This window comes from Microtus pennsylvanicus, chromosome 2 (assembly GCF_037038515.1).
Source record: "Microtus pennsylvanicus isolate mMicPen1 chromosome 2, mMicPen1.hap1, whole genome shotgun sequence".
NCBI classification, from domain to species: Eukaryota; Metazoa; Chordata; class Mammalia; order Rodentia; family Cricetidae; genus Microtus; species Microtus pennsylvanicus.
Window position 1 is genome coordinate 16,680,155 of NC_134580.1, and position 23,466 is coordinate 16,703,620.

A 23,466-nucleotide genomic window follows, 5' to 3' on the forward strand; every position below is an offset into this window, starting at 1 on the left:
ATTCTTGTGTGGAGACAGAGAAGCACCAGCTGGTAAAACCATGTTCTTCCAAGCAGGAAGGGAAATGACACGAGCCCTTGAAGCTTCCTCCTCTTTGTCTACTGATAATTTACAGGCAAAACAGGGCCAGAGTCTGAGACAGTGTGTAGGAGGGGGACACAGGTACACCACAAGGACAGGACACAGATGACACCCGAGATAAATAATACCGTCAGCTTGGCAGGATCTAGAGTCACCATGAAAAAAAGAAAAGAGGACCCCGCGAGAACACAGCCCTTCAGAATCAACTAACTATGGGTTGTGAAGCAACAACCGGGGAGCCTGTATGGGTCTGAGCTAGGTCCTCTGCATATATGCTATGGTTGTGTAGCTTGGTGTTCTTGTGGGACTCCTCACAGTGAGAGTAGGGGTTGTCTCTGATTTTTTTCCTCTGCTCTTGGGACCCCTTTCCTCCTAGTGGACTGCCTCGTCCAACCTTGGTATGAGAGTTTGGACCTAGTTTTATTACAGCTTGTTACACTGTGTTCAGGTGATATCCCCGGGAGGCCTACTCTTTTCTTAAGGGTAATGGAGGAGTGGATCTGGGGGAAAGAGAAGGTGGAAGGAGACTGGGAGGAGTGGGGGAAGGGGAAACTGCGATCAGGATGTAATGGATGAGAGAAGAATAATTTTTTTAAAACCTTTTAAAAAAGAAGTAGAGCATCTTATATACTATTTGTGGGGTTGGGTCAAAGTCAGCAGAATGCTACATCAGACAAGTCGGCAAAGAGAACACAGGATACCTCAGACACAGCTGCCTTAGGGCCGATAGCCACAGGCCACAGGGAAGAATCAGGTCCACAGAAACTGCAACTGTGTTTTAACACATTAGCTCTGTCCCTACTTCTGGACAAGGATATAAAACTAAAGTTCCCTTTGACCTTGCATTAGGGCTGCTGAGAAAGCCTTGGGCCCGTCTGGGCATGTCTCTAAAGGATATGTAGACTGGACTAAATTAGGCCGGAAGACTCACCTTCAGTGTAGAGAGCACCGTTCCTTTGGCTGAAGTCCTGGACTGAAGAAGGCAAAAGCAAGAAAGCAGGCTGAGCACCAGCATGCATTTCCGTTTCCTGACCACAGCTGCAGTGTGGCCAGCTGCCTCAAGCTTCTGTTGCCAGCCGCGACTTCCTCACCCTGATGGGGGCTGCACCCTCAAACAGCGAGCTAAATAAACCTACCCTTCCTTACGTTTGTCAGGTTCTCATCACACTGATGACACACACCGGTAACTAAAATCTACTCTGAGGATGGTGAATAACAAGGTTGGAGTCAGTGTCCCCTCCCGGCCCCACCCCCAAGCACAAATGCCATGGTGTTCTTGATCCAGCAGAACTGTAGAGAGTGTGACTATCCCAAACAGAAGCTCTGAATTCTCCCAAACAGAGAAGCCTGCGCGCAAATCAGAAAATGAAAAATCGTGGCTCTGGGAAACCCTCGTTCTCACTCTTTCCAATCAGCTCCGCCTCCCTTGGGGAATACGACTGACTTCTAAATTCCTAGATTAGTTTAATCTGTCTTTGTTCCCGATGATGTATGTGCTCTCGGGTATCTGGCTCCGCTCTCTCAGCATTATGTTTATGTGCTTCATCCACACACAAGTCTGCCGTGGAAGGCGGCGCATCCGTGGGGGACCAGGCGCTGCCGGAAGGCTTCCCCAGTAGAGGCCTGTGGCCTGCGGATGGTACCAGGCTGGGCTGCGGATGCACGCAAAATGAAGGCTGTCTTTGGGTTTACTCTTCGGTTTGGGAAACTAGGAATGTCCTGACTGACCTAGAACAAGTTGTACTCCAGCAGTGTCAGCTGGGCCAACTTCTTTTTTAATGCCTTTATTGGTTTTCAGCCACCCCGGTGAAGAATCTGAGGGACACGCTATGATCTCCATGTGATTCTGTGTTACCCAATGGTGAAAAAAAGAAAAGGGTAGAACAGGATATGCTGGCCACTTGTAGATTCTCTTCTGAGGAGGATCTACTAAATGGATTGTCTGGTCTTGATGTGTGATCTACCAGCTTCTTAGAGGTGTGTAGAAATCTAGAAGGTTTTAGATTTTAGATGGGTGCTAGGTCTAGGCACTGAGGACTTAGCTACCCACCATGTTGATTGAGTTTGGGGCCTCTCAGTGATTTCCTTAATACTAATATGGTTTCTCTTGTTATAGATCAGTGGTCCTCAATCTTCCTAATGCTGTGACCCTTTAATATAGCTCCATATATCGTGGCGACTCCCAACCGTAAAATTATTTTCATTGCTCCTTCATAGCTGTAATTTTGCTGATGTTATGAATCGCAATGTAAATATTCGGGATGCAGGAGATCTGATATGTGACCCCAAAGAGGCTGCAACCCTAAGGTTAAGAACTGCTGCTTTAGATCCCCTACAAATGGCCTTGCTGTATCTTTTCAATGAAAACTTAGCCTGTCCCAAGATAACAAGTGGTTTCTACCGTAAGCTGATATTTGGTGTCTAGTAACATAGCCTGTGACTGTTCAAGTTCCCAAGCACCAGTCACTAAAAAGACCTTCACCTTCAACTGCCCTTCAGTGGCTCCTTTGTCATGAACAAGTCAGCAGCAGAGCTGTGGGTTTTCCTGAGCGTTTGTCCTCTTGGTCAATTTGTGTCTGGAAGTCTTGACTCCTTCAGATTTATGGTAACATACGAGCTAACCTTGATAGCTACTGGTGTCTCCTCAGCTTTGTTCTTGTAGGCTCGCCCTCTGCCTGCCTTTTTGAATTGCGTGGAACTCAGAATCAACTTGCCCCTTCCTTGGGGAAACTGGGAGTGTTCTCACTGATGCTGCAGATCAAGCATTCCCGCACATAGAGGTTGTTTCTACCCATGTTTGCTAGGTTTCTTCAATTTCCTCAAGAGAACTGGGTAGCTGAATTGTAGAGGTCTTCCTTGCCTTTGATTTTCTTTCCTGGGATCCAGTGTTTGGATGCTGCTGTGGTGGTATTTTAGAATTCTGTCCCTATGTGTCGCCGTCTTAGACAGTCGAGATTGATGTGTGTGAATTCACCCTGACTCCAGTGACCTTGGTAAAGTCACTTATGAAATGCAATTGTTTGTGAGTGGAATTGGGGTTTTTCCGCACTCACATTCCTGTCACCTATGACTAATTGCAAACACTTTTCATCCCTTCCCAGCCACAACCCAGCACCTATTTAACTCCGGCCACGGCAGCGTCCGACAGACCCACACGCTGTCCCTGTGCAGGCAAATCTCTGTTTCACCACTGATTATTTCCAGTGTAGGACGCTCTGTGGCTGTTCTTCATCAGAGTAATGAAGCTCTCTTTTATTCCAGGGCTTTGGCTTTTGAAAGTCATGAGTTGATGCTGGCTGGCTTCATCAGCACACTTTCCTGCTCCTATCAAGAGAGAATCGGATGATTGCCCTTCGCTTTTTCTGACAGCCTGTTGTGGTATTTTGATTTTTATCAGTGCCAAACCACAGCTCCTTGATAGAATAAACTCAGTAGGTCACAATGCATACGACTAAGTGAAATTTATCAAGCTATAAATAATAGGGAAGGAAACACTTAGATTTTTTTTCTCTTTTTTTTTTTTGCCGCACAGCAGTGCGAGTTTTATCACAGTATTTGCCCAGGAGACACCAATTAGATGGAAATCTAAAACACATCCACCTTTTCAAAGACGGAACATCTCTCCTGCTGCTTCCCAGTCGATCCTCATTCCCCAGCCTGGCGCACCCGGCATGTGATCCCTGTCATGTTGCATTAATTTTTCTTGCTCTAGAACTTCTGTCACGTGAAAATGCACAGCATGTATGCTTTTTGTGTCTGTGGTTGGCCCGTTTACTGGGGACGGGCCCTAGCAGAGACATCACATTTTCACACACATCCATAATCCCCTCTTAAAAATAGAATTAATTTGGGAGGAAATGGTCTGTTTTTGTGTTGTTTTAAAGGAAAGTAGAACAAACTGATTTCCCTTTACCTGTGTTAATATTGTGTGTTGCCACCATACTTGAGTCACTGCAAGAGTGAGTTCCCGTGAACTGAAGTCCAGTCATCAGCTTTACACTAGGGTACCTGTGCCCGCTGGGTTTGCCACACCCACTCAGGACATGGAGTTACTTTTGCAGTCCTGTCTCTTCCACACCTAGAGCTTCCAACCTGTGGCTCCTTCCTCTGACGCACCTTCTGCTAACCCTCCAGTCTCGAAGAGTGCTACAGGCAGGAAGGTCAAATGCCTCGGGTCCTCCTGTTGTGTCCTCACTCACTCTAAGTCACCGGGACAGGGCTAGAGGGATCCCCATAGATCCCCAGTGCCTTCTTCCCTCACAGTGTCTGTACATGCTTGCCTCAGGAACTGCTGGGCTCTGCGTGACCTGGGGGCAGCCCCATGGTGTAGGAGATGGCGTAGGATAGAACGGAGAACATGTCCGCAGATGGTAACAGTCCCCACCTCGAGGTTTTCCCTCCACACCTGCAAGTAAGCAGGCGTTCTCCCAGGGAGTAAGGCAGCCCTTTCCTTCCTAGAGATTCTGGGGTCTGCAAGAGCTATCCATGCTTGTTTAGTGGGTGTCATCCCATGGGAGCTTGAGGTCAGGCGGAAAGCCCTGCCACAAACACAGTGATATCACATGCTATGGCTCCTGGCCCACCTGCAAGAGATTGACAACCACGAAGTTGGAAGGGCAGGAGCTGCCCAGCTAAGCACCCCCCACATGATCAGGGTCAAAGAGCTCATGGTGGCTGTGTACCACAAGCTTCCTTTCCCCCAGGAGGTTGGTAGGTCCCTTCCAGAAAGAGCATGTTTAGGGATCAAAGTGGCTCATTGCTATCAGGGACCGAGTCTGCACAAGGAAGTCTGACAGCCTCCAAGTCTGTCCCAAGTACCCCTTGTTTTCTCAGAGGAGACTCCTGAGCAGAAGGCTGGGCCAAGTGTGGTGACTGTCAGCTAAGGGTTAAGGAGCTGGGCCTGAGGGGCTGCTGCCAGTAGGAGCCAGCTGCAGCCCCATTAGGAAAAGGACATGTCTCTATTCTTTAGCTGTTTAACAAATTATTTAAAAATCAATTTTCCATTTCAAAGTGAGCTAAAAAGATAAGCTCAGTGGGGGAAAGGCTACCAGATGTTTTCTTTCAAAAACCACAATGTCAGAGAAAAAGGAAAATGAAGCTGTAGTGTGTTTGCTGAGAGCTGGGGGTCCTGACTGGTCCCCAAGGAAGCTCCTTAAAAGGTTTTCCATCTTTTCAGATTTCTGTCTGGGGCTTGTTTGAGCGCTCTGGAAGCCCAGCATGGCTCCTGGTTTGGGAGTTTATGAGTTTGCTTAATGCTCGCTGCCTGGGTACTTTAGAGCCTCAGTTAGGCTGTGCTCGGCCAACCTTATTACCGCCTCCCTCAGGCTCTCTGCAGCCAGGGTCAGAGCAGGCGCTGCCTCCCAACTCCACCAAGAGGCTTCGAGACTTCTTGACACCAGCCTTGCCACCCTCCTTTCAATCTGTTTTCCCTGGCAGAAAGTCTGGGGGCAGGTGTCCATCATCAACTCATCAACAGTTCCCTTTATATCTTTTACTGTTGAGTGTAGCATAGCGTTCCTTGGGGGCTGACTATGTGGCCGCCTGGAATCTTGGAGTCTGGAGGAAAACAGGTATTCACTGGGCAAGAAGTCCTGTGGTCTTCCCCAGTCCTTTGTACCATGGAAACGACCCAAGGCATCACGAAGGGCACAAGCAGTGTGAACCCCAAAGACAGTGTACATCCCCAGGCAGCATTTACCCCATGGACACCATACACCAGACTCAGAGAAGTCTGCTCACAGGACCCTGTCAGGACTGACCAAAGAGTAAATCATGGCGGAGAAAAATATAATCAGATAGACTGTTTCTTGATACTCGGACATTTCTGCTTAGCCCCAGGGTATCACCACTGCACGGTTCTAGCTGGACTGCACACATCTTCCACTTCCAAACCCCCACTCCTTAGCATACATAGACTCCACAGAGACTTATTCTGACCCAGTCCAGCACCCGGGAGTGGTTCTACATGAGCGGTTCCACCGCGTTTACTACTAGTCTGCTAAGCAGGAGGGCACTTTGGTGTTTAAAACACACCATCCAAAAGTTCTGCTCTTCCTTCCTACTTTGCTCTCTCCACCAGCTGAGGACCAGATCTGAATCTCAAACAGGAGGCTGGCCAAGTGCCTGGGAGTCAGGGCCAGGATAGCTGGGGTACCCTAATAGAGCTTCTGGATCATGACATACTGCCGTTCACACCTGCCTAGCTGTGGGCAGACTGCAAAGGCAGCCGAGCCATTGGAAGACATCTCTCTGCTCTCACGAGGCTGCCCAAGTTCACTCTTGCTGCAGCTCAAGTAGGGGTGACAGAAGAGAAGACAATGGGACATGGCCCAGGTACAGTCAACAGGTCCTCAGTCTCCAGTCTGATAACCAGATTCCATGCCCAGTCCATCTGGGGGCCCAGTGGCCAGCTCCTTCCCTGAGCCTCTGCCTGGATAAGGTCACCCACATGTATGTACCTCACCCATCTGCTTCCCTGCTGCCCACATCAGACTGCAGGATCAGGTTGGCACTCACCAGCCCACTCTCTCCACTCCTGTTTGCTCCTCATCCACACTGTCAGGCGTAGGCTGTCATCGCTACAGAAATTGGACTTGTCAAAGTCACCAAGGACGTCCGCATTGGCAAATCCAATTATGGGTTTTCAGCCCTGTCTGGTGTGACCTCCTCCCGGCCCACCTGCCCTTTCCCTGATTTATTTACTTTTGATCAAGAGCCTTGAGCACATCAGCAGTCTTCAGAGAAACCAGTGTGTGCACACAAGAATATATGTCCACAGCTTTGCCTATGGTGGCATATGTGCGAAGTCCATACATTGGCTCAATGGTAGGGCACTCACCTAGCATTTGTGTGGCCCTAGGTCCAATACTCAGCTTTTCCTGAAAAGAATACACAAATAACAGAGGTTGATTCTGACTGTCCACTCAACAGGGTCAAGAGATGTTTAGAACATGACCCAGGCATGCCCAAGTTTGTGAGGATGCTTCTAGGGAGGGTTTAACTGAGAGAAGAAGACCTCTCCACACTGAATGTGGGCAGCAGCATCTCATGGACTGGACTGTGGTCCAAGACTGAAATACAAAAACAGAAGAAATTCAGCCGAGCCCCAGCATTCACCTTTATCTGCTTCCTGATCCAAGATGTGAAGAGGAGAAGAGCCCGGGCCACCACACTTTCCCTTAAGGCACTGTCTGGTCAGAGCAATGGGAAAAGGAACTAATGAACATGCATGCATGCGTGTGCACGTACATGTGGGGAACTGAAGGTGTTTTAAGAAACACTGAGGAATCAGTTCACGAGACTGTCGAGGTGGGACTCGGCCAGCTCTGGGCAGATGGCAAGCTGGGGATCCAGGGAAGAGCTGATTGGTACTACAGTGTGAGTCTCAAGTGTCTCAGACCCCGAGACAAGCACATGGCCATCATGTGGATGTGGGTGAGGCTACTCCAGTCAGTAGAAGGCCTCAAAGATAGGACACAGACTCTTGAGGATAAGGAGCATCTATGTCTACGGTGGTGCACACTTGTCCTTCCATGCCTCATCTTCCACTCCCTCCCAGGGTTGAAGTGACCCCTGATCTCAACAGGCTATACCCTTCTCACGCTGCTGCTGAACCAGCAAGGCAACCACAAGCCTGTCCACTCCCTCTGCCTCACTTTCATTGGGACTCTGACCCAAACAACCTGCAGCATGCCAATGATGGAAAGATGAGGAAAGATGAGGACCAGACCACTCTCACCCTGTTTACTGCCTGGAGGATTCCTAAGACTATGGTACTCTGGACTGGTACATAGGTCACTTGAGAGTGCAAGAAAGAACCCACCTTCAAAATGGGCATTTTGGGTGCAGATTGCCACATAAGCTGGGCAGAGGCTCTGACAAAGAATCTGAGGGTCAGGGTTTCTGGTTCTTAATGCGGGTGCCGCCTGGGTCAGAGGTCATTGAGGCTCACGAAAAATCCAAAGGCAGAGGTCCTGAAACCCCTGCACAGCATCTTAACACTGCTAAATAAGGAAATCTAAGCAGACCTGGGCCTTGACCAGGTAACCTTAGAGGACCCCACCAGCCCAACTGACCAGCAAGTGGGATACACACTGACCTGGTTCCCATCGGTATCATTCTAATTTAAAGAGTAAATATTAAATGAGAAGGCCCTTGCTCAGTCCATTGGTCCAGCTCATAGGCAAAGGTGTAGCTGGAATTCTGGTGAGGGCCCTGCAGCAAGGATAAAGAGGGATGCAGAAGAGGCAGCAAGTAGAGAGGCTTCAGGGACGTATAGGGGCCCCTGGGCTACTGACGTTATGGTGGATCAACCAGTGGTCACTTTGACCTTAATGAAAGTGGAGTAAGTGGACACTCTGAGTGTAGGTGGTTGCTCCACATTGCAAGGTGCAGGACCAGAAGGACAAAGTGGACTAGCGTGGGGTGAACCCCAAGGAAGTCAGCCATGAGATGGAATCTAAGACTGTCGAACATGTGATGAACCCCAGGGTGACCAGATGTGGGGTGGACCCCAGGGTGGCCAGATGTGGGGTGGACCCCAGGGTGGCCAGATGTGGGATGGACCCCAGGGTGGCCAGATATGGGGTGGACCCCAGGGTGGCCAGATGTGGGATGGACCCCAGGGTGGCCAGATGTGGGATGGACCCCAGGGTGGCCAGATGTGGGGTGGCTCCCAGGGTGGCCAGATGTGGGATGGAACCCAGGGTGGCCAGATGTGAAATATCCTGGGGCTGAGTTTTTGTGACCAAGGTCAGTGCTGGGCTGGAACTATCGTCACCCTGACCCTAGAGCCAAGAAGGAGATGAACATCATGGAAGAAGCTTGGACCCACCTGAGATGGCTGCTACCCCTTTCAGTTTCACCTCTGTGTGTGACTTAGGGGTGTTGCCTAGCCAGCGGTTTGGGGAGTCATTGCATGGAGGACTCAGTGTGACTCTCCAGAGCCCAGAAAGAGTCCTCTCCAAGGCACAAGGGCAGGGGATACGAGGACATGTGGACAAGAGCTTGGGTGGAGGCCTGCTGTCTAGCTTTGAACCCCAACAGTGCGACTCACGGACTACCAAAGCTAAACAAGACTGAGCCTATTGACCATCAGATGCTCCCGTGTCCCTTCCAATCCAGGGACTCATCCTGGTTGTCCCCTGCTCTCTCCAGAGTCAGGAAGCAAACACAAGCATCCTTTGCTCTGTCTCCTCAGTGGAGCAGCAGATCACAGAGAAAAGCTCCAGACAGTGAGCAGCCTGCAGGAGGCAGGTGCCCCAGGACTGCTTTGAAAAGACACTCACTCTGAAAAGATCCTCGTGGGGGTCAGCGAGCCAGCATTTGTTCATTTGTTCCGGGCATCAAGCAGCAAAGGGAGACGGCTCACAGCTCTCTGCTATACCCTTTGTAAAGACACAAAACTGGGTTTATAAATCCCCTTGGAATGGCAGTGCAGCTGCGGGGGCTGGGGGGGGGGCTGGTGTCAGGAGGAAATGACCCTCCAAGGAAGCACAGTCCCCAGCCCATGGCCTCTGACTTCTTTCCCCAGGACAAACGTTAGCCACTTTATTTCCCTGTTCACAGTTTGCAGCTGGCTCCCTGTGCTTCTACTGAGAACCTCAGGGAGTTCCTAACTTTCTCACATGGCTTTAAGCAGGACCAGAACCAGTCATCCAGAAGGGAGAAGAAGAGATGCTGCTGAGGCTGGGGCTGACAGGCAGGGGACCAGAGCAAAGATTAGGGAGAAATGAGGGCAGGCAGAGAAGGACAGTGGTGGCCCAGTCTACTGTAAGAATCGAACTGTTAAGCCTCACGGAGGCTCAATGCTCCTTAACCGGAATTTATATTAATTCAAGGCAGGAGAGAGTCTTGGCAGGCAGATCCCAACTTGATCCAGTCCTTGCTTCTTGAACTCGTGGCCAGCAGGAAGTCTTGCCCATTGATCCTGTCCTCAGCATGGTTGCCTTGTTACTGTGGCTTTCTCCTGGGGGATAACCACTTTTCTCCTGTGACATAGGCATACAGAAGGGAGCCTGGTTAACTTAGGGCATTCTTCCCCGTGAAGCAAGCCAGCGCTCTCCACTGTACGGCCGGAACCCCAGCGAACCGTCTCACCGGGCAGTTAAAGGGCAGCCCCTGCGCCTGGATATCACACTCCATTCTCCAGTCCAAATAGAAAATAAAGTGACAATTGACCAAAACAGTTTTGAAATAAATGATGGTCACTGTCTCCCCAGACAGTCAGAAATGGGAGAGATTACTGCAAGGCTTATTCTTTTCGCGAAAGGGTAAAAACCATTGGATTCTCACGTGTGCAATCGCAGACTAAATGGCCCATTTTACTTGTATCCTGTTATTCCAGGAAACTTGGGGAAGATACACTCGACAGAGCATAGCTGAAGAGAGTTAATTTTTGCTCTTCTCCACCGGCGCCTTTATCTCCACACGTGGTGTAGTCACACGCTCTCTCTAAGTCACTCCCCAGATCCAATACGCCCTGTGGTCCTGACTTGAGACCCCTACTCACCTGCTTTCACAACCAGATTCCATTCAGCTTAAAGGTCACAGGTCTGTAGAACAAAGAAACCGAGACAGTGGTGGAAAATAAGCCCTGTGCCATGGGCAGCTGTATGCACTCAAATAGCAACCTTTTCTTTGCAAGACTGGCTGAGCAAATTACAGTAAAGAGAGAAACACACCAGCTGAGCACGGGGCTGGGGCCACCCTGCCAGGCCAACGCTAGGATGACATTCCAACCAGGCCTCGGGTTACCCTGCAGAGCTCCCCAGGGGCCAGTGTCTGATGCTGATGGGGGGTCAGTGACCTTCCACAGGACTCTGCCTAGGACACAGGTCACCAAGAGGGCTATTATGGGGTGTTCTTTTAAAAGAGTTAGAATTTCTACTCTGCAGTGTAAATCAGAGGCCAAGGAGCCCTGAACAGCTGCATTGGTCAAGGGCTGGAGCCACAGTGATACGATTGGGGAGACTAAGGGGTGCTAGCGGCACAGAAGCAGTGTGAAGGATTGGGGAACGTGGCAAAGAAAAGTGGGGAACAGCAAAGTCCTACAGGTGCCAAAGTCTCCCCCGAATGGCTTCATAACCAGCCAGGCCCATGGCTTGGAGCCCTAGGCCAGCTACTCTGGTTTCTAGTCTGCATTTCCCAAATCTCTCTCTTCCCCTTCCTCCTCCATCTTTTCGCACTGTGAGCACAGGGCAGGGACTCACTGTCCCCAGGCAGCTCTCATAAGACACCAGAGTAGAGTCACTTCATGTGGCTCATACTGCCCTGCCAGGACCCCATGACAGGCAAAGGAGTGGAACCCCCCCCCACAAACACTCACCTCTCTACCCAAAACTTGTGCAGAGGAAATTATATATGATAAAAACACAGCCATCATTACATTGTTTATACTGGTAAAATGCCCATGACCTAATGTTTCCCTCTAAGGAATGGCAGGACTTAATAAAAGGGAGTATTTTATGTACACACACACACACACGTGCACACATATAGATGTGAACAAGCACACACACACATGTACATGCATACACACCACCATCTACACCACACATGTGTGCACGTATATGACACCATTCACACTACAAACGGTGTACACATACTATCATTCACACTGCATACAGGTGCACACCCCCACCCCCCACACTATGCACATGTACACATACCAAATGCACACTTGTATTTGCAAGAAAGGTATTACAGTCTAAATCTGAAATCTATCCATATTCAGAAAGACTAATGAACCTGAATACAGAAAGGCAATAATATCGAAAGCTGAGAAGAGAGGAAAGGAAGAAGGCAGGGAGGGTGGCAGGGAGGGAGGTAAGGAGGGAGGGAGGCTAGAGAGAGTTGTGTTTGTGTATAGCAGATGACACAGAGATAAGAGAAAATAATGAATTCACATGAATTATGAAAACAGCTTTCTAATTATGCAAAATTAGAAGGATACATTCTGAGGACATTAAAAACTGACAATAAATGTTGATGTTTAGATTTTTTTTTTGCCCGTATATTTGTGCTGACTGCGGTGTTTGATTATAAATATGAAACAATTCTGTGTGATTGCCAAACAGGGCAAGTGAACAAACAAGCTGGGCAGAGACACAGCTGGGAGGAGAGATTGTCCCTGGAGTAGAACATACTTACAAGAATTGGGAGGGACTGGTTTTAACTGGACGTGAGCTTCTTAAAGTGACTATTTTTGTATCTTCACACTGAAAGAATCTTGGAGAATAAGGGGATTTACAGGACAACAAGGAGTAAGAAGAAGTATTGTAGTGGGAATACGGGGAGAGGGTTGCACGGATACGTCATATACATGCATGAAAACGGCCCTGTGTAAGTACCCCTGTAAATAATAAGAAAGGAAACAAAACCAGATGTTCATTTGCACCTGGCCAGAGGTCTTGGTGATGACATGTCTCTTACAGAAAGCATCAAGGGCTCCTGGGAGAGCTAGCTGGTCCCAGGCTAGGACAAGGGAGGCACAGAGGGCCCTGAACAGAGGATGGTTTCCCCATGACCGAAAGGACACAGCCAGGGAACACAGGAGCAGCCAGGAGGGGGCACTCATAGGCCGCATCGGGCTCAGTGGGAACCCAACAAGGGACACTGGTTTATAAGCTCACAGATAAAATGTGTTTGAGAATATGGTATAACAAAAAGAAGAATTTTTAAGCAAAAAGATACAAAACATTAAGAAAAGAGACACAGAGGCTGAAAGGGCAGGGTGTAGCCACGCAAGAGGGGCTGCCTGCAGAGGTGCCTCTGCTCAGGAAGAAACAGATAACTTTGATGCAAAGTTGGTCATGCAGTCTCAGAAAGACACTGTGGAGACGCCCATGGAAGCACTCCAGACACCCTGTGAGCTATGCAGGAAGTTCATCTTCTGGATGCCACTGTCCCCCAACAGACCTGTTTCTAATCTCCTCAAAAGATACCTCTTCAGTGGGGAGAAGCCCTCCATCTTGGCTGAGGGCTTCAGGCAAGAGGTAAGCTTTTTCTGGCCAACGGGAATTAGCTAGGTCATCCTGACTGAGGCACAGCTGTGGAGACATCTGTGAGGAGACTCTACAGAGGACAAGAGGCCAAGCCCACAATGCCATGGTGGCTCTGGGTCACAGAGAGAAAACTACCAGCAGTGGAGCAGTGTGACCATGGATTTCTGTCAGGTGAAGGATCTTCTGCTTCACAGTAACAGAGCTCCAAAGGCTGGTGTGCATGGGGAGATATAGGTGTCATGTGTGCACGGGGGAGGGTTGGGGGTCATGCATGCATGGGGAAGGATGGGTGTCCTATGTGCATGGGGAGAGATAGGTGTCATGTGTGCACAGGGGAGGGTTGGGGGTCATGCATGCATGGGGAAGGATGGGTGTCCTATGTGCATGGGGAGAGATAGGTGTCATGTGTGCACAGGGGAGGGTTGGGGGTCATGCATGCATGGGGAAGGATGGGTGTCCTGTATGCACAGGGAGGGGTGTGTGTCATGGTGTGCATGGGGAGGGATGAGTGTCACAGTGTGCACAAAGAGATATGGGTATCAATGTATGCCCGGGGAGGAATGGGTTTCATCTATACCCCACTGGCCTAGAGGCCACAGGCAGAGGGAGGAGCCGCTCATTGAACACTGAGCAGGCCCTGACACTGGACTGTTCCACAGCCCAGGACTTCCTTGTGATTTTTAGTCCACATGTGTCAAGGACTCAATCTAAGAAGGAGAAGTTCGCATAGGGTAAGTGAAGAAAAAATACAAACATCAGTCGTGTGACCTTCTGCTATCCCACGAGGGTCTCAGAGGAAAGGACCCCACACCATGAGAAGAAGCTGAGGCAGGGAAGCATCCAAACTCCTCCATGCAGAAGTTCCATGGCTACAGAAGTCTCCTGGTGCAAGCCCCATGACAATTTATGCTCACTTTCTCATTGGTCCTACCGTCCAACTGAGAGAAAGGGTAGCCATTATGTTTCAGCCTTAGAAGTCTCAGAGCCACAAAGACACCATGCCAGCTTTAGTGTCCAGGGGCTCCCCCGTCCCCAACCTGCAGCAAAGACCTTCAAGAGCCACCAGCTGACTCTTGGGCTGTCCCTGTGGACAGGTTAGTGAAAAGACCTCTCTCCTCCCTGTTTCCAGAAGACAGCCTCACCTGAAGAAGGACATGGGTGAGCTCCAGAGTGGTTGAATGGTCAGTTTATTATCTTCCTTCCTCCCACACATCCCTGATGTCCGCCTACACTTAGCCCTGGGCTGCAGGCATGTCAGAGCATACCTCTCCAATTGGCTTCCCCTTCTGCGCACACTTGCTGCAGTGTTGAATCTTGGGAGCCCCTTGAGCCTCTGCACTGCCTTATAAGCCAAGTCGAGAATCACAGGCACCTGGGGAGGGGGCCAGCTTGTCTTTTCATTGAGAGGAAGAAAAACAAACACAGTGACTATCGCACGCCCCCACTGCCATTCAGAAAAGCAGAGCATGTGGGTCAGGGATGTCTCCATTCTCTGAGGGATCAGAGCTCTGCCCAGGAGGCCCCTCTGTTGGAGGATGCTGCAGCTGGCTGCAAAGATAAGAAGCGCACACAGGAGCCTAGCCGTGCAAAGGGACACATGGCCTGGGAGCATCCGAGGCAGGTTTCTCATGTGCCGACTCGCAGGGCATCAAAGGGAGGCCAGAGCATTTGACTAGAGGAAGAGATGGGCCTCTCCCTTCCCGTGCTCAGCTCTGATCTGAGAAAATGGTTCCTTTCAAGTCATCACGCTTTTTAACCTGGCAGAAAAGTGAGCTTCCCTCCCCATTGGGGGCATTAAAGGATATCTCCTAGAGGTCTGGTGCTGGATATGCATGGAGCTCACCGTGTGTCAGAGCATGTCCCACACAGCACAAGGCTGGGGATGGACAAGGTGACAGGTGAGACACACTCGTCTCTAGATTGAGGTTTCTAAAGGAGGAACTGTGCTCAGGGAGGCAGGGGTATATATCTTACTGTCTCACTGTTACCGAGCACCTGAAAGTAGAGTGTATTTGTCTCCTCGTTTGAGAGTGGAGCCCATCATGGTGGGGAGAACACAGCAGCAAACACCCAAGGCCATGGACCACACTGATCTGCAGTCAGAAAGCAGAGATCTGAATGTTGATGCTCACTTTCTGTTTCTGACTCAGTTTGAGATCCAGCCTACAGGATGGTGCCACTCACATCCCAACCATGGTCCATCCTCTCTGCTCACGCCCCGTAGAGATGTGTCTCCTAGACGTGATTCCAAATTTAGTTGAGTAGACAATGACAATTGGCCATCAAAATTACAAACCAAGCTGAGGGAGGCAATTCTTAAGTTGAGGCTCCCTCTTCCCAGGTGTGTCAAGCTGGTAGCCAAGCTTAGCCAACACAAGGAACCACTCTGGATCTCCGTAACATGGTCCTGGGGTGAGCCATAACCTAGCCTCTCACACTTAACAGGAATGTCACACAGGACACACATCACTCAGGACGGAGACGAACGGAATAGAATAGAGGCTCCAGGAATAAGCCATACATCTGCAGGCACCTGAGAGTTGACCAAGGTGCCAAAAACATGTGTTGGAGAAAAGATGCAGAAGTAAGCTAAAGTGTAAGGTTTAAAAGCTGATCTGATCAATAACATAAACACTCCTGATTTAGCCTTCGAGCAAATCTAGATGGTAAGTATGCGGGAGCGGGACGGGGTCATAGTTTGCTTTCCGTTGTCATGATAGCACACTAACCAAAACTGATCCGGGAAAGAAAGATAATGAACGCTGTTTCTCATCTCATTCTCTCTTCTTTATTCAATTGGAGACCCAGCTCATGGGATGTTCCTAGGTAACAGCCTGTTGCTACAGGGAATTCAGGGTCAGAACAGAGGCAGAAAGCATGTAAGAATGCTGCCTACTGGCTTGCTTGTGTCTCACATTCAACTACCTTTCTCGTGTAGCCCAGACTGTTTCACCCGTGGATGGCACTGTTCATATAGGTTGCGCCCTCCTCTATCAATTGTCAATCAAGAAAATGCCCCGACAGACAAGCACACAGACCAATCTGATGGAGGTAATCCTTGAGTTCAACTTCCCTCTTCCCAGGTGTGTCCTGCTGGTAGCCAAGATTAGCCAACACAGGGAACCACCCTGGATCTCCCTGACTTGGTTCCAGTGTGAGCCATGACCCAGCCTCCCACACTTAACAGGAATGTGACACGTTCCACATATTGCTCAGGACAGGGAAGGCCACATCTGTCTGCTGAGGCCAGAACTCTTGCTGATGGAATCATTATCAGACTTTGTGTTCCAAATGATGAAGACCCTGGGTAGGTAATACGAACCTATTAGTAAGGTAGTGGGGCCACAGTCACTGAATTCCCCTGAGCTGGGCAGTGGAAATGGGATTATAGGCATACCGGGTATAGGTCCCTGTGATGAGCCAGATTGTCACTCTGGTAGACTCAGCACCGTCACCTCTTTGGTATACTCAGTTGAAAGATTCTGTGTTCCTTGAAGATATTGCTACTACATGCAATAGTGGTCTGCCTGGGTAAAATGTTGTGTCTCAGTTTTATAGATGAAGGGGACAATCAGCCAGCCATTCAGCCAGAAGAATGGAAAAGGGGCTCAAAGAGTATCAATCCCAAGGGTGATCTAGGGGTATAGCTATCTACCCTGTCTGTGGAGCCAGTATGTATTTCTGTTACATGCTTTGAAAACTCAGGCTCCCCATAGTGCTCCTAACATCAGGAGGTGGGATTTTCAATCAATTTTCTACAGGTTATTAAATCTCAGCTTAAAGAAATCCAAACCAGATGCTGGCCCCAGATAGCCATGCCAAGCCAAGCTTTCTGCTGAGTGTGGTCTCAAAGGAACATTAGAAGGGAGCAGTGGGTTCCCCAAACACCAGCAGGGGCAATCTTAGGTCCCCCGGTGTTGTTCAGTTCTCTGAAACAGATAAAAGGACCCAGTGGCCAGGAGACCAGAAGGAGCCAATTCCAGGTCCAAGGACCCAGTGCCCATAGCCGGGATATGCAGCGTTGCAGGGCTCAGAGGGTTAGATAACTCACTGGCTTCTGGGGGACATAGAGACCCAGAAGATACTCACATGATGCACCTGCCTTAGCACAGAATAAAAGGCAGAACATGGGGAAGGAACCTCTGCCTGGTGGTTTATAGTGAGCAGAGATTATCCACAGGTGAGAGATGTTTACTTCATACTAAGCAGGAATTTGCACTACCCAGTTAAGACACCCATGTTTATCCACCCTTTCCATGATGGTAGCAATGAAGGTGCATCCTACTCACCGTGAAAATCGGGACAGGAATCTATCCCTAAGACCTTGTGGCTTCTATGCTCACACCTCAGGAGTAGACATACGCAGCCCTGCAAAGCAAAAGCTATTAGCCATCCCCACTCTCAAATACTGCCCATCTGGCTACTGTCTTTCAATTGTTCTTCTTTAATGCCATCTGAATAATTCTTCCAGCAGAGTCTAGAAGCTACCGCTTTGAAATAGAAACAACAGCACTCCTGTGACTGCAGGAGATCCATCAGGACGCTGAGTCCTGGCAGGAGGGCAAATGAGAATGTTCAGGTGGCAAGAGAAGCGGGAGAGTTCGCGTTCACGTGCAATGCTGAAGAAGTTGCCGAGAGCTCTCTGGCTTCTTTCAGGGGAGTCATGAGGCTCAGCAGGCTGGAAATATCTCCACGCGGTTGCTCTTTCACAAATAGCCTCTCTCATTTCCCCGGGGCAGCACCCAACCACATTCCACAGATCTCTTCCAGATGAGGCGGCGGCAGCAGCAGGAGACAATGGTGGGGAAAGGTAGGCCCGTGTGATCAGTCTACTGTTCTTGTTCAATCCCATGTTAGCAAATTTCCTTTATCATTAAATAAAAACACAGAGCAGAGACAAATGAGGGAAGGGAGTCTCTCATTGATCACTGAGATGCAGCTTCCCTTACTCAGCCCTCCCAGAGGCGCTGGGCTCGAGACAGTCCTTGGAGGTGTGTGCCTTCAAATAAGCCAGCTGGGAGATGCCATGCACAGGCCAGTGGCCAAGCAGCCATGGATCCCAATCAGGGATGACTCCGTGCGCACAAGCAGGACAGTCATGGCAGATCTGTGGCTCTATTTTATGGCTGAGTGAGTTGCAGTTTGGCCTTCTTTGAAGCAAAGAGACTAAGGGGAAATGGAGAGAAAAGTGCCAAAGCCTTGACCCACAGAGCTGTCTGAACCTGAACCTACTCAGAAGCATGGGCAGTCAGTAGGTGGCTGGATGGCTCGGAGACACTGGCGAGCAAGACCTTCTGACCACTCCTTGCTCTTCAAATGGGTGATGATGGCCACCCCAGGTATTCAACGCACTTGTCATTAGCAGGAGTTTGTGTGCAATCCAGGTGCAAAAAGAGCAATGGGTGTCCAGGGACAAATGTGACATCATGAATCCAGAGCCAGAATTCCTCCAGGGAGAATCTGGGCACAGAGACTGGCAACCTGTGTCCATCCTGTCTGTAGTCAGGGGCAAGGGGTCTCTACACCCTGGGAACACCGTGTATGGAACTGTGGGAGGTGAAGATGCTTCTGCCTAGGGCTATCCCAATCTGCAGCCACCCATATGCCAAACACCACCAAATGTTCCTCTGTCTACAGAACTCTTCTTCACAGAAGGAGTTAACTCCTGATCCCTATCGCTGCCTCTTGGTGTCAAGCTTTGGCCCTGGGAGGGGGAATGCCAGGTTCAAGGGAGACATTAACTCTTAGAACCCACTTGATAACTTCTGGCTTTGGAAATAGCATCCATTTGTCAAGTTTTTCCAGTGTATCAGCCTTGTTTGCAACAGTGTAGCATCTGAATAATGCAAATCAGTGTCCCCTCCCTTCCTGCAGCCCTGTGTAGCATCTGAATAACACAAATTGGTGCCCCCTCCCTTCCTGCAGTCTTGTTTCAGTTTGCTTCCTGGTCAGAGTGCTTTCGCACTCTGGTTTTAATTTTTGGAATGCACTGTGCAATAAACTGTGATGAACTCTGCTGCTCCCCCCATCACCATATTCCCACTATTCCTTCTCTCTGGAATTATCATTATTTTTATTGTTTCCCCAAATTTCACTATTCTTCCAAATCTCTTAGTTGAACTTACTTTTATTTCAAAGTTGAAAAAGAATATTCATTTATGTATACCTTTGGCCAGAGATCACACTTCACATGTATTCTAGTCTGCTTTCGGTTGCTGCAATAAACCTTCCGGCCAAGGTTTACTTGGCTTAAGCTTCTAGTTCACTGTCCATCACTGAGGGAAGTGAGGGCAGGAACTCAAGCAGGAGGTTGAAGCCAGAATCCTGGAGGCACACTGTTTTCAGGCTCACTCACTGGCTCATGCTCAGCTAGCTTTCTTATACAGCCTGAGATCACCTGACTAGGGAATGTTGCTGCCCACAGTAGACTGTGTCCTACATCAGTTAACAGTCAAGGTAATCACACACAGGCCAATCTAATCGAGGCAATTCTTCACTTCTAACTTTTTCTTCTAAGAAAACTTGATGCTGTGTCAAGTTCACAGCTAAAGGTAGCCAGGATAATGTGTTTTGGGGGCTCACATGCAGAAATGCCTCGTGCTCTATCAACAGACCATAAGTACAGGCACCACACTTCTCTGACCAATGTGAGATGCAAAGATCCCCACTTCATAGTAAGAGTACCAGAAACTCAGAGCACCAAAAGAGAAGCAGTTTATTTCACAACTTTGTTAAGTTGGGTGTAAGCCTAGAGAAAAGGGGGGGGAACTGGTGCGTTGATTTGGCACAAAACATTGGTTTTTATTTTCGTAATTGCATTCCATTGTCCTCTGAATTCCTCCTTATCTGAGTTCTTCATGGAGGTCAGTCTTTTCAGTGTCTAGCATGGCTGTCCCCCACAAAACCTTCCCTAACTCATATCCTGGGATTGGGATGCTCTTTTCCTGATACTTGGGCTCAGTCCTGTAGCACAGTGCCTGTGACTTTTCAGGCCCAGGATAAACAGATAGCACCACCTGGACAAGCAGTGCCAGCCGCCAGCTAGAGAAGACAGGGGCCTAGCGCCTCCTGCTTACCCGCGCTTCTCTAATGAAGCGCACCTCATCCTAAAACTGGCCATAGTGACTTCTCTCTTACACTGGGCATTTGAGTTGACACCGTGAAGTTTTACCCATCCAGGTGGCGAGGTCTGTTGTTTTATGGAAGTCATCGCTTCTCTTGTCAGACATAATAAAGCTTTCTGTATGGCCTGGTGTAGATAAACTTGTACAATCTCGCCTCAGTGATTTATACCTCATCTTTAATCACAAGGCCTGGAGCTATCTGTGTCTGTACACTTCCTGCAATGTTCACATACTTGATCACACATGTAGCATGATCTTTAAGATGTGATTATTCACTTCCTCTGTGGTGGATTGCCTCTCGCCTGCCAAGGGCTTTAACTATAATTTCATGTGTCTGTGCTTTTCCAGCCGGTTTTTGCAGCTGTTTTATGTGTTTGGATAGTTTATGATGTGTACATTTTTACTTTTCTGGAACATAGACTCTAACTTCAACTGGTGTGGAATAATCAGCTCCCTTTTCATAGTTCTGCTTTTTGAGTGGCTGTGTCTTATATTAATATTTCCACAAAACATATGACAAATCGATTTCAAACTACAAACAGCAAACTGCTGCATACTCCTGTCTGAGCACCCAAGTGTCTGAGCTGATGTTATCCAAAGCCTGCTGCTCCCTAATGGGCCTGAAGCTTCAAAGTCTTGACGTTGTAGTATCGATTCACGCACATGTACCATACACCTGGCGTGGTAGTCAGCTGTCCTGACCTGATGGCAGAGGGGGAAAAAAAGTCTAAGTCACTTAGTAAGGTTGAAGTGGATTGGTAACACTTCACAGTGTCAACTCAAATGCCCAGCATAAGAGAGAAGTCATTATGGCCCATTAGTCATTAGAGAAGCGCAGGTAAATAGGAAGCACTAGGTCCCTGTCTGCTTTAGCTGGTGGCTGGCACCTGCTTGTCCAGGTGGTGCTATCTGTTCATCCTGGGCCTGAAAAGTCACTATGCTACATGACTAAGCCCAAGTGTAAGGGATGCCTTCTACTTTCCCCACTCCAGAGTCAAACTACACATAGTGTATGTGTAAGAGATGCTTACCTGGGACACAAAGGCAAGAAGCTGAGCTGTTACCCAGAAACTATAAGGAAAGTCCTGAAAGGCACTGTGAACACCTTTACCCTCAAAGGGATGACTATGGGCTGGGAAGACTTACTCCAGGGAGAGTTGGTTCTCATGTGGGCCCCACCTGCCTAAATCCCCATCTCTGGATGCGGTCAGTTTCCCTGGAACCTGGATAGACAGCCAGCAGAGGGCTTGCTATGCAGAGAGCAGTATGTATGTCCCGGGAGTTGCTGACAGCAATCACACCCTGGATGGTCTGGGCATCCTGGGGGTGTTCCAGTTGTGAACTGACCAATTCTCCTGACTCTGACATACAGTGTCTTCCACGTGGTGTCATCTCAGGTTCCAGGGACCTTTCCCATATTTGTGAATGAGAGGTGTATGATGGCATCTAGGTTCTTAGTCTGTGTGTGCCAAGCTTTCTTGCTGCATCTCTGAGCATCTTCTCACTTGCCAGACCACATCGGCACCTCTAGAAGTCTGACAGAGCAGTGTCCATGCCCCTAAGGAGTAGGGAATGCAAACTCGCTTTGCCTCAACCTTAGATACAAAAAGGAATTAAAAGGCGGCTTGGGTTGTGTTGCTTGGGAGGCTTCTCACTATTTAGGCCTTCCTTGGCTGCCATCATACTCCGCTTCATTCCACAGCAGGGCAGAGCTGGGGGAGGCCCTCATCACCTGTCTCCATAATGAAGCGACTGTCTGTGTGTTGCTGGTTTAACCCTCTCCCCTCTGAGTTTCAGGTAGCAGTGTGTCCAGCCTCCCACAAAGTCAACAACTGCTGTGGGTAAGAGTAGCGCCCCTGAGTTAAAACACCCAGGGACCATGTTCTATGGGCTTCCTTTCACTTGTACTCCTGGGCAGCCTCCTTGGGTGTCTCTGGAGCTACCTTTCCTGCCAACTGCAGCTCTTCCTTGAAGCTCAGGATACCCTCACTGCAACAAGGAGCTGGAGATCCTGGCTGTGGGTTTCCATGCAACCAGGCTCCTCCAAATGCAGAGAAGATGGGGAGGGGTGGGGATAATTCAAGATAATAATAAATCATCCTGTGCTATGGTTTTATAAGCCTCCGTGGGTTGTCACCGAGAGACAGTCTGATCAAACAGTGTCATCCCTCGGGAAGGCAGCCTGCAGCTCTGTAACATGGAGGGCCTGCTTGTTGTTGGGGTTTTTGTCCAGCCCGGTACCCCACAACTGTTTAGCCCCAAAGAAAATCACACATAGGTCTCCATAAATTATAAGCTGATTGGCCCATTAGCTCTAGCCTCTCACTGGCTAACTCTCACATCTTGATTAACCCATTTATCTGATCTATGTTAGCCATGTGGCTCAGTACCTTTTTTCAGTGGGGCAGATCACATCCTGCTGCTTCGGTGGTCTGGGCAGGAGTGGGAGTAATCAACTTCCTCCTTCCCAGAATTCTCCTGTTCTCATTGCATCATTTCTACTTCTTGTCTGGTTTTCCTGCCTATACTTTCTGCCTGGCCAATCAGCATTTATAAAATATGATTGACAGATTACAGACAATTTTCCCGCACCACAGCTCCACAGAGGTGGAACCCACAGACAGGGCAGAAGATCAGCTCCATTCAACCTGAAGAAGATCATCTTCCATCCTCCATCCATGATTCTATTTCTACCAGGCAGACTCCTTCTGAGCCAACCTGGGCCCTGAGGGCCACACCTGCCCCATCTCAGCCTCCTTTATTTGACCCAATCGCTTCCACTTCATGAGGACAAGGTTTATGTCATCGTCTTCACCTGATAGCCATTTCAGCCTCTGAGATCTTTATGCAATGAAAGTGACAGTATTTTCCTCAACCTACTTGAGCGTCTAAGCAAAAGTAGGCAATGAGGCACTAGAGGTCTGTTTAATCAGGGTGATCCATGGTGTACCTTACTATAGTCACATCTTCTGTTCATCTGAAAGTCCATGAAATCCAAAGTCCACCTGAGCCAGTCTCAGTTTCTCTCTGACTCATAATGATCCCCAGATAAGATCCAGAGATAAGCCCAGAGTATGTGCAAACAGAAGAGATGCTTGCATATACTTCTGTACATATTTGTGGGGTGGGCTTTCCCTTGGATCAGCACCGGTAACCCCAGTCCCTGTCATGTGGGGATCCAGCTGCTCCAAGGCATGTCCTGGGCCATACATCTAGCATCATGAGAGACATAAGTATCCTTCCATTATTATTAGGGA